Source organism: Etheostoma spectabile, chromosome 11, assembly GCF_008692095.1.
Source record: "Etheostoma spectabile isolate EspeVRDwgs_2016 chromosome 11, UIUC_Espe_1.0, whole genome shotgun sequence".
Lineage (NCBI taxonomy): Eukaryota > Metazoa > Chordata > Actinopteri > Perciformes > Percidae > Etheostoma > Etheostoma spectabile.
Window position 1 is genome coordinate 19,370,804 of NC_045743.1, and position 15,600 is coordinate 19,386,403.

The window sequence follows — 15,600 nt, forward strand, 5'->3', positions numbered from 1 at the left end:
CTCTCTCTCTCTCTCTCTCTCTCTCTCTCTCTCTCTCTCTCTCTCTCTCTCTCGTCATGGCTTTTGCTAGCGTTAGGTCAGCGTCCAATTGTAAACTTTCTGATAGTTTAGCATCTCAGATGCTAACCACAATCCGGTCCCTTATTAACTGTTCTCTCAGGGCCCCGAATTTACAATGCTCAGCCAGTGTGTGCACCGCTGTTATAAAGGACTCAACACTCTCTCTCTCTCTCTCTTGGCTCCGTCTGTTGAAGCATGCTCTTTCGAAGATAACGTTCCGCTTGCCAACACAATGTGCCGTGGATGCCTCCGTGACGACGTTGTGAGTCTTCCTCTGTTCGTCCTTGAGGGGTAAATTTGAAAGAATATCTTCGCCGGCTGCATACATGAAGGAATTCGCTTAAAACTCTTGTGACTGTTTATCCAGTCCTGATGCCATTCTGTAACGTTGAAAGCGTTTAATCCATCTCGGCCAGTCATAAGCTTTGGAGGAGTTGAACTTGCCTGGCGGCGCTAGCTGTGGAGCTAACTGTTTGCACCGATATTTCTCCATCTATCGCTCTTGGTTCTTCTGGACGTTACTTCACTTAATCCGGTTTAGTTTACCTTTTCTACTGACCTTCTCCATGCTGTTGTGCTTCTGCCACCATGTTAAGTTATGCGTGTGCTCATAACTGAATAAAGACACCGAGAGCTGCGTGTATTCTACGTTAACTGTCCCTGTCACACTATAGCACTATAGTCAAACTATAGTTCCCTTTACAGAACATTTTCTACAACTACTATGATTTTTTTACCATGTTCTAATGAATAATTGACCATATTATATATATATAATGTGTGTGTTTCTGGCTAATCAAATTTGTTGATTCCATTAGACGCTAACTGAGCTACACATTGGTTTCCATCTCGGTGTTCCTAAGTTCAAGAATCCCGTGTTTTGCATAACATATTGTATCTTATTGGAATATACTTGAATTTCAATGTATTTGTGCTTTATATATTACAGAATTGAATATTCTCTTGTGGCCTTTCCTTAAACAAGCATTTAACATATTTTGCATTTAAGAGGCTTCCAGTTTCCCACAAGCCTTCAGCTGACATTTATTGATGATTAAAATTGGCAAAACACCCAGATTAAGTGGTTTAACCTTAAAGCACATAAGGACAAATATTCTGAGTGTTTAAAATATTCCAAAACACAAATTAAGCCTCCAGGCCGTATTAAAAAAAACACACACACATTACCATTTTGGCAATTATACTTTGCATTTATCATATGAGAGCGATATGAGAATACAAGTCATAGGTAAATAGAGAAAGGCCATCTGAGCTAGTTACATTACAGTGGCCTTCAACAAGGTTTGCTCCATAGATAAACATTAGCTGTCACTATTTGCATATCATGTGTGTGAGATTATTGAGAGGTGAGACAATAAGGGACTGACTCAGCCCCTTTTGTAACTAAACATCAGAATCATTGGTGCACGCTCTTTGGAGCTTCACTAATCGTCTCACGGAGGAGTATGCATTGTGTCCCATTAATTTTTTGCAGAAATTAAATTAGATGCACAACTTGCTGTTTGAAGTGCATGGTCCTTTTATCAGGGAGCCGCAGGCTACAGACTGAGGACATGGTGTAGCATGTGCCGTCTTAATTAGTGTTGCAATAAGCAGTAGACTTCAGAAAAGTGCTAGCCTACAAAAACTATTTTGGCTCCGTTAGATGAATACACCTGTAACTCAACAGTGTTGACACCTCTCTACCTTGCCAATGAGGTGTTACCTAATATTTGCTGCTGCACCAGAATGCAGGCGTTTAGTTTTTTTTTTCTTCTTTTTTTTTTTTAATAAGAGAATGACGGTTTTGTCTCAACACGAATCTCACCTTGAAGCTTTTTTACTGCGGCGAAAGCAGCAGCTCTGTCTGGGGGCAACAACAGCATTATGAGACAGACTATTAATGATTCAAACTGTTGAAAACCTTCTCTGAATGATGCAATTCTGTTCTCTGTTTGTACATGCACAATTTTGACACTCCCACCTTCTATTTGGGTGCGTTCTCGACTTGATTTGAGACTTGAAGGCAATAAACTGAGACTTGACTTGGTGACCATATATATATTAAAATCAGCTCTAATGAATGTAGTTATGCCTTTTGGAGTTCCGCCAAACTGTCATGAATAATTAATAACAAGGGATGCATGTAGTAGGTTGTATACTAATGAAACGCCAAATCCAGATTAGACAATGGACAGCAATCTACAGTGCACTGTAAAATATTACTACCAAAGAATAACACTGTAAATACAAAGTTGTTTTAACATAAGAATATGAGTGACCAGTCTGCTTTTAATTGCACTTGCCCCTTTAAAGCTTTGAGACATGACTGGACTTGCTCTCTAAAGACATGACTGGACTTGGTTTTTAAGACCTAAGACATGACTTGGACTTGCCCTCTATAGACCTGAGACATGACTGGACTTGGTCTTTAAAGACCTAAGACATGACTTGGAACTGTCCTCTATAGACCTGAGACATGACTTGGACTTTCTCTCTAAAAGACATGACTGGACTTGGTCTTTAAAGACCTAAGACATGACTTGGACTTGCCCTCTTTTGACCTGAGACATGACTTGGACTTGCCCTCTATAGACCTAAGACGGGACTTGGACTTGCTCTCTAAAGACATGACTGGACTTGGTCTTTAAAGACCTAAGACATGACTTGGCCTTACCCTCAATAGACCTGAGACAGAACTTGGACTCGCTTTCTAAAAACTTGAGACATGATTTAGATTATCACCTCTGAAGACTTGAGGCATGACTTGGACATGCCTTCTTTAGATTTGACAACTGACTTGGACTTGCTCTCCAATGAGCTGAGACAGACTTGGACTTTCTTTCCAAGGACCTGAGAGAAGACCTGGACTAGCTCTCTAAACAATTACAACTTGAACCGGACCTGTCCTCTAAAGACTTCATTTGGACCTTCTACAAACATGAGACTTGACTTGTCTTCCAAAGACCTAAGATGTGACTTGGACTTGATCCAAAAGACGTCAAAGAGCTTTTCACTGACTCTCTTGGAGGCTGGAATGCAGCGTGTGGACTTATCTCCGTCATGCACCGAATGGTCCCAGCACGTCAGCTTTTCTCAGAGGAATTTTAAAGAAGCCTTCTTTTCTGTGGATGGATGGATTAAATAAAATAGTCAGCAGTGAAAATGACTTGTGTGAGTCACAGTAGCACAACATTTTTTAACCTGTGCCATTAACAACGGCTCTCTATCCAGTCGTTGTCAGGTGTTTCTACAGCTTCCTGACTATTACTGGCTTATACGTCACAGAGAATCTCGGTATGTGAGGTTTCCAAAAACATACTTGATAGAATCTTATTGTGCTTGTGGCCCAGCATTAACATACGGAACTTGCTCCCAACACAACAACAGTAAAGGTAACTGTCCTTAGAGACCGGGGCTTGGATTCCACTCCTGGGACTGGTTGTCTAGTCATAAATGCGTTTGTTGTCGCCGTCTTTTTCTCTAACCTGTCTCAATAAGTACAGGGAGTACACAGTGTATGTCGTTGATATAAGGGCTGCACAATACAGTGGTGCTCATAAGTTTACATGCCCATGCTTCAGTTGACTAAAAAGAGGAATAAAAAAATCAAGTTTTGGAAATTTATCTAAAATAAGGATGGCCCAGTGCTGAGTTGGAGTCATAAACACATTGTGACACTATCATTATGTAATCTGATTGTCTGGGAATTCACATGAAGAAATACAGAGTAACACAGACTGTCGAGTTCAGAAGTTCCTTGCTGAATCATCTGCTGCAGAATGTGAAATAACGGGCTCCTTGTTGTTTAACATGACAGCAAAAATGCTAGTTCAGAGTGCTGATTGACTGTTTTCTGGCCGTGAGTAGGTGTAATGAAACAGAGACAAGATCACAAATGCTGAGTTAGTTATCTCTATGCAATTTTCAGGACAATAAACAATAGACTGTGACACAACACACAGCAGATGCTCAACGCAAAGACTTTGCTCCAGGGAATTTCTTTCAAGTGTCCGACCTTTGAATCACTGGTATCTTATGTTCCAAATAGAAGGCTGACTACATCGCAGTAAGGGGAAGATATCCATTCCTGTGTGAGAAAATGCCTGTCCTCTCAAAGCTGACACAGCAGCGGAGATGACAAATGCGCTCGGAGGAGCATGAGGCACAGGTTAATGTGTGTTTCCTGTGCACTGTCGCCTCTAGAAAATGGCATTGGATACTTCCTCGGCTCTATATTTAGGGAAAAGATACTGTCTCCTTGGTCATTTCTCCACTATCTTGACAAAATGGTTAAGTTACAATTTTTTCTTTCGCAGCTACAGCGGGGGCAGCCTCAGAACTGAGGGCAGTTTGCGAGCAGACTCATTCCCAAAACCGACAAGCGAGAAATCTCTCTGCTATCTTATTTGCTTCCTGGCAGGAGAAGATAGGACAGCTCCGGGGCAACAGTCTGATTGTAATATAGGCTTAACACACCAAATGGATACAAATTAGTTGTATGATGTAATGTTAGTGTTGGAATCATTGTGCAACAACCAATGGTTGTTATTCTTCTGCATAGGAATTGTCCGATAGGAGGTTCAACATTTCCATTAGAAGCCCAAAGGTACATGTCTTGTACTCTGTACTGAAATGTAATGATTTAGGTAGCTGAGGTGTAATTTACAGCTTAAAATGGAATGTTCCATGTGTAAACAGACCCATGCAATGTCTCCTGCTCACCCATTTAATAGTCCCTTAACAAGTATATTAGGTTGCTCTAAAGTGAGCAGTAAATAGAATCATCATCAATAAAAGGTGCCAAGTAACATATGACGTGCACATGTTGGAATATACAGTAAAACTTATGTTATCAGGGCTGAAACAATGAGTGGACTAATCAATTAGTGTGTCAGCATGAATTTAATCAGCAACCATTTTGATGATCAATTGTTCATTTAAGTCATCTATCGAGTAAAAACAGACTCTCTGGTCCCAGCTTCTCCAATGTGAGGATTTACTTATTGTCTGTGTTTTAGATCATTGTCAAAAACTCAAAAGATAGTCAAATGACAGTTTGTTTGTCGAAACAAGACATTTGAAGACCACCATGGATTCTGGATGGACATTTGTCAATATTTTCTGACATTTTACCGACCCAACTGTTTATTGATGAGCTTCATTGACTACAAAGAAAAAATACTTTGGAACATCATGTATTGTAGCGCCACAGGCCACGTCATCCCCAGGGCAGATTTAAAGCATCAATCATGAGATGACATAGTGCACCCGCTGTGGACACTTTATTTTGTTTAATTGTGGAACTCGGGCACTACATCTATCTATCTCGACCATAGACTGTTAATATTAATGGACAGAGCATGTGTGACGTCACCCATTGCTTTGTGGAGATCTGCTATGCGTCGTAGAGTTCGCCGTTAGATGTTTACTGAGGGAATGAATCAAGTGAGAAGTGGGTCCTTTTCTCACAGACTTCCACAGAAACAGACCTCCTTTTAAGGAGTCTCCCCCTACTGGAGATCAGATATAATGCAGCTTTAAGGAGTCTCCCCCTGCTGGAGATCAGATAGAAAGCAGGTTTAAAGAGTCTCCCCCTGCTGGAGATCAGTTAGAATGCAGCTTTAAGAAGTCTCCCCCGGCTGGAGATTAGATATAATGCATCTTTAAGGAGTCTTACCCTGCTGGAGATCAGATATAATGCAGCTTTAAGGAGTCTCCCCCTGCTGGAGATCAGATATAATGCAGCTTTAAGGAGTCTCCCCCTGCTGGAGATCAGATATAATGCAGCTTTAAGGAGTCTCCCCCTGCTGGAGATCAGATAGAAAGCAGGTTTAAAGAGTCTCCCCCTGCTGGAGATCAGTTAGAATGCAGCTTTAAGAAGTCTCCCCCGCTGGAGATTAGATATAATGCATCTTAGGAGTCTCACCCGCTGAGATCAGATATAATGCAGCTTAAGGAGTCCCCCCTGCTGGAGATCAGATTAATGCAGCTTTAAGGAGTCTCCCCCGCTGGAGATCAGATAGAAAGCAGGTTTAAAGAGTCTCCCCCTGCTGAAGATCAGTTAGAATGCAGCTTTAAGAAGTCTCCCCCTGCTGGAGATTAGATATAATGCATCTTTAAGGAGTCACACCCTGCTGGAATTCAGATATAATGCAGCTTTAAGGAGTCTCCCCCTACTGGAGATCAAATATAATGCAGCTTTAAGGAGTCTCCCCCTAATGGAATTCAGATAGAATGCAGCTTTAAGGCAATTCCGCATTTGCAGCAGATATGCGGTTTTAACACATCTGTGAGGATTCCTGTGGAGGTGCGGTCTCTCGCCAGTAGCCTGTGTAAATTACCTGTAAACCACACCCTCTGTGTCCCTTTCCTCAGGCCCCTCTTCCCTACATCAAAACAGTGACAGAAAGTTGAAACTGAAAACCAGTGACATTGTAAAAAAAAGCGTAAAAACTGAAAAGACAAAGACATCAAGAAAAAATGCCGATTGACATTGAAAAACCCATCATAATACAAACAAATGTCAAAGGGAAATAACATCACAGGATTGTGAGATTATTACTTTTTGATGTTTGTGTTTTATACAATTCAACATTTTTCAGTGCCAATATTTGTTTCAATGCCAAATTTTATTTTCAATACCAGAGGTTACTGTTACTGTTCTCGCTCCATACCAAACTGGATGATTTGGCCATTAATTAATTAATATTATACAGTGTATGACACATACAATTCAGACATTTAAATGAATGTTCTACAATCTTTTCTGAAATACTGCCCACACACTACACTGGCCATGTTGAGCACTTGTAGAAGACGAACATAGGTTGAAGAAACGTAATCATATTCAATTTTGGTCTTTTTTTTTTAATTTGGACTCTGCTTCTTTTTTGTTTGAGTTGGAAGGGTGATGCACTTTGGTATAATAATCTAACCTGACGCGCCAGATGGTTTATTTGAGAATCTATCATTGGAAAAACACAAAGGCAAATCTTTACTTGGCAGGTGATTAGATGAACCATCTGTCTATCAAACACTTGCATCAAAGCCCATGGGGAGAAGAGTCAAAAGATCTTTTCCATCGGGAATGGCCTTCAGGGTCACTCTTTGCTCTTCTTTAAATGATCAAATACTCTCCAGATCTGACATAACTCATGCTGATGCAGTATCAACGCTAACATCTTTAGCAGCCTTTATTGTTGTTTCAAACGAACAGAACACAAACGCATTACTTGATGCCTAACTAGATGATTTTCATGTGATTTTCATGCGATTCTCGTGACATCACGAGAGTCCAACTGCCGTGCAAGGTGAATAAAAATCCAGTGTTCACACAGATTGGACCGATGAAAGCACTTTAATCAAAGATCAAACTCAGATTTGATCTTTCAGACGAGCCGGTTTAATTCCGACAAAACTTTCATGGATGAGGTTGAATTTTTTAAATAAATTGAATACTGATTTTTGTAAAGGAAGACTATTCCACTGGTCTTACTTTAACCCTTGTGTTGTCCTCGGGTCAAATTAACCCCTTTTCAAAGTGTTTTACATCAGAAATATTAGATTTCTTTCAACCAACATGCCCAAAAATGACATGGATGATTCCATGCCACATTATTCAGATAGATTAATGATTAATTTCGTTAATTTTTTGGGGTGTTTTATTTCATCTTATAGCATTTGAATTATTTTTCAAAACCGTATCCGGACTAAACTTTGACATCTACCATCTGTGATCAACTCCACATCCTCAGATCTTAACTATTAGCTAAAAGAATTCCTAATTTCTGCCTTTTTAACTAAAAACGTATGTATAATTTGATACAAATGAGGTTTGTTGACCATGAATTCCAAGAATAAGTGTAAAACCTGTTATTAAACCAGCTCAGGTTTTTAAAAAAAGCACTAAAAGCTGTAAAAGTGACAAGTAAATCAGAAAAAAGGACAAAAACATTGGAAAAGCAAAAACTTTTTTTAAAATTTTGACCTGGAAGGGCAAGTTCATGGTTAACGGGAAGACAACACGAGGGATAAAGACAACATTTGTTAATAGATTATGAAGTTAAATTTAAGTTAAAACCCCAAATAAGTCACGAGTCAATTTGACCCAAGGGACACGAGAGGATCCCAAAAGTGAAGACAACACAAGGGTTACGAAACGGCAACCACTCTGGTTGTGGTGGTTGGGTAAAAACTGGCTCATGCGGTGCATGTGTAACTTGTATACTGTCTGATTTTGGTGTTGTTGCTTAGTATTCAAGGGGGAAAAATATCACTTAAGTCTTTTGTTCAAATATACCTTCATTTGTCTGTGTGCACAGTGCAGTGAGGACAGTGTTTGGACCAAAGGAGTCTGCAGCTGGTGAAACATCATTAGTGTCTGCCTGTAACTTTAATCTCTTGAATGTTGACACATAATAGGATAAACTGGGGGTGATGACACCAACAAGGCTACTAATTAGGAATGTGGTCTTGTCCTATCCATGCCCTCATGACTCATACTCTGGAAAGTTTTTGCAAATGGCCATCTGCAGATGGATAAAGCTACACTGGGGGTTCCTGTATGAATCGTACGGACGTTAATTATAAGCTTTGTTTTGAGGGAGAGGGTTTCAGGAAGTGATGCCTCTTACAGGAACTGAACTTGTGGGAGATAACCAGTTATTGTAAGTCACGTGGGATATGAATGTACAGATGACAAAAAATGGAAATGGAAATTTGGCTTGAGATGTTAAATGGTGTTTGATTGCTAATGTTATTGTGTAGGGCTGCAGCTATCGATTATTTTAGGAGTATTAGTAGTATTCTACCGATTATTCCATTGATTAATCAAGTCACCGTATAATCATATTACGTTAAATGAGAACTTTACCTCGTGTCGGGGACGCTCCCTGGACTTGGTGGTAACGTAAGACTTGTTGCTTCCAAGTTAAGACGAGCAAAGAAAGCCTACCCCTCATCATGAGAAGGTGTGCAGACTGATTGGAAGCTTCGCACTCAACCATAAAAACTAAGTGGAGTGTACCAAAGGTTTAAGGAATAAAAGAAAGAGGTGAACTAAGTCTGAACTTGTTGAGGTAGCAATCCAATAAAAGACACAGTGAAAGAGTGATCACTTTGTCTTCACTCTGTGCCAGTTTAGACATCGTGGGCGTCTGGTTTTCAACTGCTCGCTGTTGATCGCCATTGAAGTTGAGATTACTCCACTTTTGCACTCCAGAGCACTTGAGAAGAAGTGAACTTGAGGTTGAAATAATATAATCTTTTTAAAGGGAAGATAGCGATATCGGCTGTCAGGGTTGTGTGTATGTGTGTGTGTGTTTGGATCTGTCTTTGTTTACTTTCATTCCTACAGTTTTTTCTCTTGAGAAAGCTCATGTGCAGAGCTGTGTCAGGTTCAATGCAAGTCCATCGAAATCCAATCGGGTTGCACAACTCTTCTCTAATACACATATGCTTTATACAATAAATGCTTTCAGCTCTCTTGCCCTCATTGGGGGGTAGTAACAGCCCCGCAACACAACCTTCAAACTGATGAACATGATTCAACACAGCAAAAGATGTAGAAAGAAAAGAAAAAATGCAAACCATGTCAAAAAGTGGACCAGCATTTAGAGATAACAGTGCAGCTGGCAGAATATTAAAGCAGATCTATGTGTATATAATTATGTGAGTTAACTATTATAAAGGCAGTATAAAGTGACTTGCTTTTTTCCCACTGGAATAAATGACATAAAAACATGTTATTATTGGAGATCTAGCATTTGTAAATGCATACCGAGATGTGCAAATATGATAACAGCAGGATGTGGGCATATCTGAGTTTGGAAGCAAGTGAAATATTCAAATATCTATATAATAGAATGGACATCTGTATCATGGTTTCTTAGATCTCCTACTGTGCCATTATGCCTTTCTGTGTTTTGTATGTCTTTTTAAACTACATGAGACAACAAGCACATTACACATAGCGATCTGTTGTTTCTGTACTTTTTACCCATGTATAGCCATTCTTGGTTCCCAGAGGATGTACTCTAATAACCTCGGTGATCCCCTGACTTTTCATCAGGAGTTTGACACGTGGGGCTTGGAGTAAAATGTCTCCACAGCTATTAGATGGAATGCGTTTTCTTTACGTTTGGTTCAGACATTCATGTTCCCCTGTGGCGGGGTTTGAAGGAAGGCACATGAAATGAGTTTTATTTAGCAGAATAACATTGTGTTGTTCTGTCCTATCCAATAGTTCCTATATTTCTAAGCAGATTTCCTATGCTGTATTCTGATGGCATTGAACTTACATACTTTTGGGAGCATTTGAATATGGAAGGTAAGCTGACAAGAACAGAGGCTGCCCCCCGAAGACGGGGACTACACTCCCTCTGTGTTGTGCTAATGAACGCCTTTGTTTTATTTTACTGAACACAGAACTCACCTCACCCTCCAGTTTTTTCTCTTGTATTCTCACAACCCCGTCCCTGTAACCTACTCTACGAAGCCATAAAAGATGCATTGTCTTGTCTAATCGTGCCTTTCCATTGACTTTGTATGCAATCACTCAGTTTAAAAAAAAAAAAAAAAAGGATTGTTTTCTGCCTGAACACACAGTATATGTATATATCAAAAAGTGATTGACAGTTGTTACGATTGAGGGAAGGGAAGATCCAAACACAGAGATGAGGAAGGTAGGCGGGAGAACTTTTAACAAGAAGTTATTTACAAAATAGAAAGTCCAAACGAACACCGGGTTCAAAATAGTACAAAAATTCAACTCCAGGAAAAACAAAGACCAAAGTCTAAAAAAAAGGTAAAAATCCAAAGGGAGAAAATAATCCAAAAAAAGACCACAGATGGAGGAAAAACTCCGAGGGACAACTGAAATGCAGGGAAAATGACAGAAACAGGAAAACAGAGAAACCACACACCAACCCACAAAACGAGCTGACAAGAGACGAAGGGGATGACAGACACTAAAGAGCACAGGGTAACGAGGTAACAAAAGGCAGGTGACAAGAGGGCTGGGAAACAGGTGGAAAACATCAGGTAATCACAGGAGCGGGAAAACACAGTAAGTAGAACTAAAGACAAGACGAGACAGAGACTTCAAAATGAACGGTCTCCCCAAGAACACAAGTCCGCTCTTTGCTTACTTATTGAGATATATTATTATATATTATATATACTTATTGAGGTATTGAGAAACGCCCAGTAAGTAGAACTAAAGACAACGGGCGTTTCTCAATACCAAGTAAGCAAAGAACGGACTTGTGTTCTTGGGGAGACCGTACTTGCTAGCTGTACCCGGAAGACTGAACTCGCAAGTTCAGAAGCACACAAAATGCTGTCGACAGTTTTGAGGCAAAGCGTTCTTCCTGTTATTGCGCAACACCCCCAGCAAAGAGGGCGCTTGCCACTTTCTTAGTTTTAGATTTGATGTGTGTATTCATAATAAAGCATGGACGGTCACCCTTCACACAGCCTTGTTGTTTTGTTGTTCAGTCTTCCAGGTTTTCAATTAAAGTGCTATTAAGTATCACGGGCCAATAACTATATAAATACCGACACAACGGGGGGAAAAAATCCTTGGAACATTGTTCGGGATTCAATTTTAATTGAAAGCAGAAAAGAAACGTTAAAATAGGATTAAAATTATAGATGGACTGGGTAAAGTTAGTCACTGCCTCTGTATAGTTACCGGCGAGAAGAGAGGACTGCGAGGGAGGAGAGCCAGGATGAGGAGGACAGATAATATATGACAGCGGAAAAATTGTTAAAATACTACAATTGTGGACCTGGCTTTGCTGCAGTGGTCTGTCTAGACGTGGGGCCAGAGGGGTCTGTCTAGACTGGGACCAGAGGGGTCTGTGAGCTGACTGACTGACCGGCTCGCGAGAGTCATTCCGGCTGGCGTAGAAGCTCGCCCGCCGGGGTTTGCGGAGCTTTCAAACTCCGAAGGCTTTTTTAATTCACCATCAATTTTCGTTGAACTGCCTATATTCAAAATCTACACAGCTGATTTCTCTCCTTAAAACATCTTAAAAATGAATTATTGATTTAATAATAGACGTAGATTGTGAAAATATGTGTGTCGGAAACCATACGCGCTTTACACCCGAATTGAATGCTGGGATACCTGCCCGGCCAAGTTCACACAAGTTACCATCCGATGTATCCTCGGTAAAATGGGCATGTCGAGATCACATCCGGGGATTTTAACTGTTCTTGGCGAAATGCTAACTTGTGTATTGGGTCAGTACTTTGGCCACCAAACATGACGTTTCACAAGAACACAAGGACACAAGTCCATAGAAGAACACAGATTGAGAAACGCCCAGAGACTTCAAAATAAAACAGGAAACAGAACATACAGACACTCAAGGGACACACAAGACAGGAACAACAACACAAGACCAGGGAGGAAACACGGAGACAACCACAAGGAGACAAGACAGAACCAAGATACCAAATAAGGAGGAACAAAATACCCTAACCATAACACCAGTTTTGAGTTTTAATAGCTGTTTGCACTCTTTTAAGGTTAAGTAGCTGATAAGTATTTAAACACAAAAGATATATTCCTCTATTCTGTAAAAGGATACCAAGGGTTTTTCAATAGATGCTAACTTCATTTGCCGATCTTGTTCCATCTGAACTAATGTATTTCTCCATGCCCTGCACCGTGTGCCCAGAAATCTTTGCTTTCTTCAAGTTTCTGCCTACACAGTGAACCTATCCCCCCCTTTGTCTGTATAGTTTTTTGGTCACTTGTAGAGGTTTTGGCACACCAGTGACACTTGTAATACCAAATACTGAAAAGTCCCTAGCTCCCATTAGGTTAGGACTATAGTTCTGACACTTTATAGAGGTCTTGGTGACAAAGTGTAGAAGGTATGTGTTGTGTTCTGCATAGTGTGGCCCAAAGTATGTTTTAGTTAAAACAAAACTTACGTTTCTTGTAGACGGGACCAAAATAACTATTTTGAACCAGGTTTGGTTCAAATGCTGTAGTGGATGTTGTGTTTTAGTCACATGCAAATCAAGTACATTTCCAGAAACTAGAAGTTTCAAATGAAGCCTCATACATGCATTTAGGCCTTGCAGTTCTTCTGTCATAAGCTTTTCCCTTTGAGAAAGGGAAATAGACGAAAATCAATGTGAAGAAATTAATTTGAACAGAGAGTACACGTTTTCTTCTTTGTCAAACTGGTGACGTCTGAGAGGAATTTGCAGACACGTTACAGTGATTTCAGCTATTCTTTTCTGTTGAGACGTCTACAACGATGACAGGGACACAGTGACCACGTCAGGCAGGATATATAAAAGCTGCTGGACAAATGTGAGGAAACTTAAACTGAATTCAAGTTGATTTTTTGGGGTAATACTTTGCTCTTTAGGTGGGATCCCAACAGTAGCATCCCTCTCAGCAAAGGATACTCTCAAACTAAACTTTTCAGTTTCACTAAAGCTTATCATTTGCCAATAGAAGAAGAAATCCCTTTTGTCTCATTTGTAATGTTTGAACGATAACCTGCATTGCAGAAAAGGGCCGCTCTATCGAACCGTCTCATCTAATCAAGTGTGCATCTACAGTACAATCAGTCCAGGATGACATTTGCACAGACGGGGAATGAGCCACTTGCTCTCGCTTTCTGTCCATCCCCTTATTGATTTGGCTGCGTAATCACATCCACATCCAAGGAGAGGCCGCTTAGACACAAACATTCATGGCTGCGGCCCGCAGAGTCGATGAAGGTCCATTCAATGTTTGACAAATTACAGCTTCATTGCATGTGTGGTATTGAAGATGCATCTAGTAAAATTAGATTTAGCTTGGCAACTCAGGCTACACAAAACGGCAATTTGCCAAGCTGTGATGTGCAATACAACAGGTTATTATTTTTCCGTTGTTTAGAAACCTGCAGTGCTTTAGGAACTATTGACTTGCTAAAGTCTTGTCATTTTCTGACTGCAGATAGCATTGCCTCATGGCAAACAGCACGCTCTGAAAGCACTGCTCCCTCATCTCACAATGTGCAATAGTATAGATAGGGAATATGCTCATGAAGAGAGATAACACTAATGTCACATATTTGCAAAGACTGCATTATGGCTGTTTTGAAATTTACAAAGAATGCTGACAATAAAATAAAACCTTGAGATTTTCTGGCACATCTGTTTCGTTCAAAGGCCAATAACACTAGCATCCCACCTTCCTATGTGCATTATGCCTCTTGTGGGTCCAACCTACTATAGCCAATATGAATGATTGCATTTTGTAAGAGAGTGTGAAGACTGTATGAGCAGTTAACGTTTACCTTCTGGTTTGAGCTAAGCCACTATAAACATTCATATATACCTATGTTAGTCAAGCTACATTAAACCAAAAGAAAATCCACTGTTGGCCTCAGGGTATGTGCAATAACGTCTTTCATGCCACTAGTACTTGAGATGAGTGGATTGTGTAGTGTGCAGTCTTTATAGTCTCATATATTCATTTGTGGTTGCAATTTGTTAACATTATATATTTACTTACATGGACTCTAATTAGAGCTCATCTACAGTTACATGAGGCCCAATACAGTTTTTCCCAAGGGGACAATAAATAACGTCACACTTTTACTTTGTGTGTACTGCGGTACCAATTTTGCCTTTAAAGCTATAGTCCGCAGTTTCTGTCTCCCCCATGAGGAATTCTAAGTAATGACAACAACACTGTCAGCGTGTCCACATGATCCAACCCAAGGACTCAAAAATGCACAACAACCGGGGAGTGGTGAGCATGAGGATTTTATGAATAGAAAAGGGATACAACAAAAAGATTCTTGAAGAAAACAGGCAACAATCGTACCAAGAACGTTGAGGAACCAAGAAGTATTGTCACCCAACATCGCTTAGAGCACCTTTAAAAATGATGCTATGCTGGCAGAACACATTTCTGCAGTTGAAGTTTAACATAAATTATGAGATTACATTAAAGCAGTTACTCTTTCCTTGTTTAAAAGCATATTCAGGACATAAGCGCCACTTTTAAGATTTATTGTTTTCTCATTTTTCGGTCAAATGGCCTTTTGAATGGGAGAGCTAGGGGCGCTTTTACTCCAGCCTCAAAATAGCTATTTTTAAAAAGACTAAGGAGGCTTGACGCAGCATGAGATCATCACCAGGGGCTCTACACATGAACTCATTATTGAGATCACTGTTTGTGTTCACAGAGTTTACCAAAAAGAAAGGTTTTAACAACTCACTGCAGCTGTTCTTCCTGTTGCCGTCTATCGAGCAAATCAAAAATAGTCAAGGGAGGAGAGTAAACATGGAAAGCTCCTAAAGCTTAGTTTCATTCAAATGCACGGGTCATTTTATTGTTTTGTCGTCAGTGAAACACAATTTTGACCTTGTACTTTAAAATGGAGTCTCATTTAATGACATTTCCTCCTTCGTTCGCATTTGGAGATCACCTATCACCTTGTACCAACTCTGGGTACACAAACAGTGTTCTCAATGAGTTCATGTGTGGAGCCCCTGGTGATACTTGGAGCAAAG

At 40.2% G+C, this 15,600-nt stretch overlaps 1 protein-coding gene and 1 long non-coding RNA gene across 2 annotated transcripts in view; both read left to right on the forward strand.

Moving 5' to 3' along the window:
- Window positions 1-9,834, forward strand: part of LOC116698192 (uncharacterized) — a 12,933-nt gene extending 3,099 nt beyond the window's left edge. Inside the window, exons 2-3 of the long non-coding RNA XR_004334150.1 lie at window positions 4,829-4,834; window positions 9,825-9,834. This is a non-coding gene — a long non-coding RNA (uncharacterized LOC116698192). The remainder of the gene's footprint in view (window positions 1-4,828; window positions 4,835-9,824) is intronic.
- tfpia (tissue factor pathway inhibitor a) overlaps window positions 1-15,600 on the forward strand; it is a gene marked incomplete at its 5' end in the record, with an annotated part of 55,942 nt that overhangs the window by 4,606 nt on the left and 35,736 nt on the right.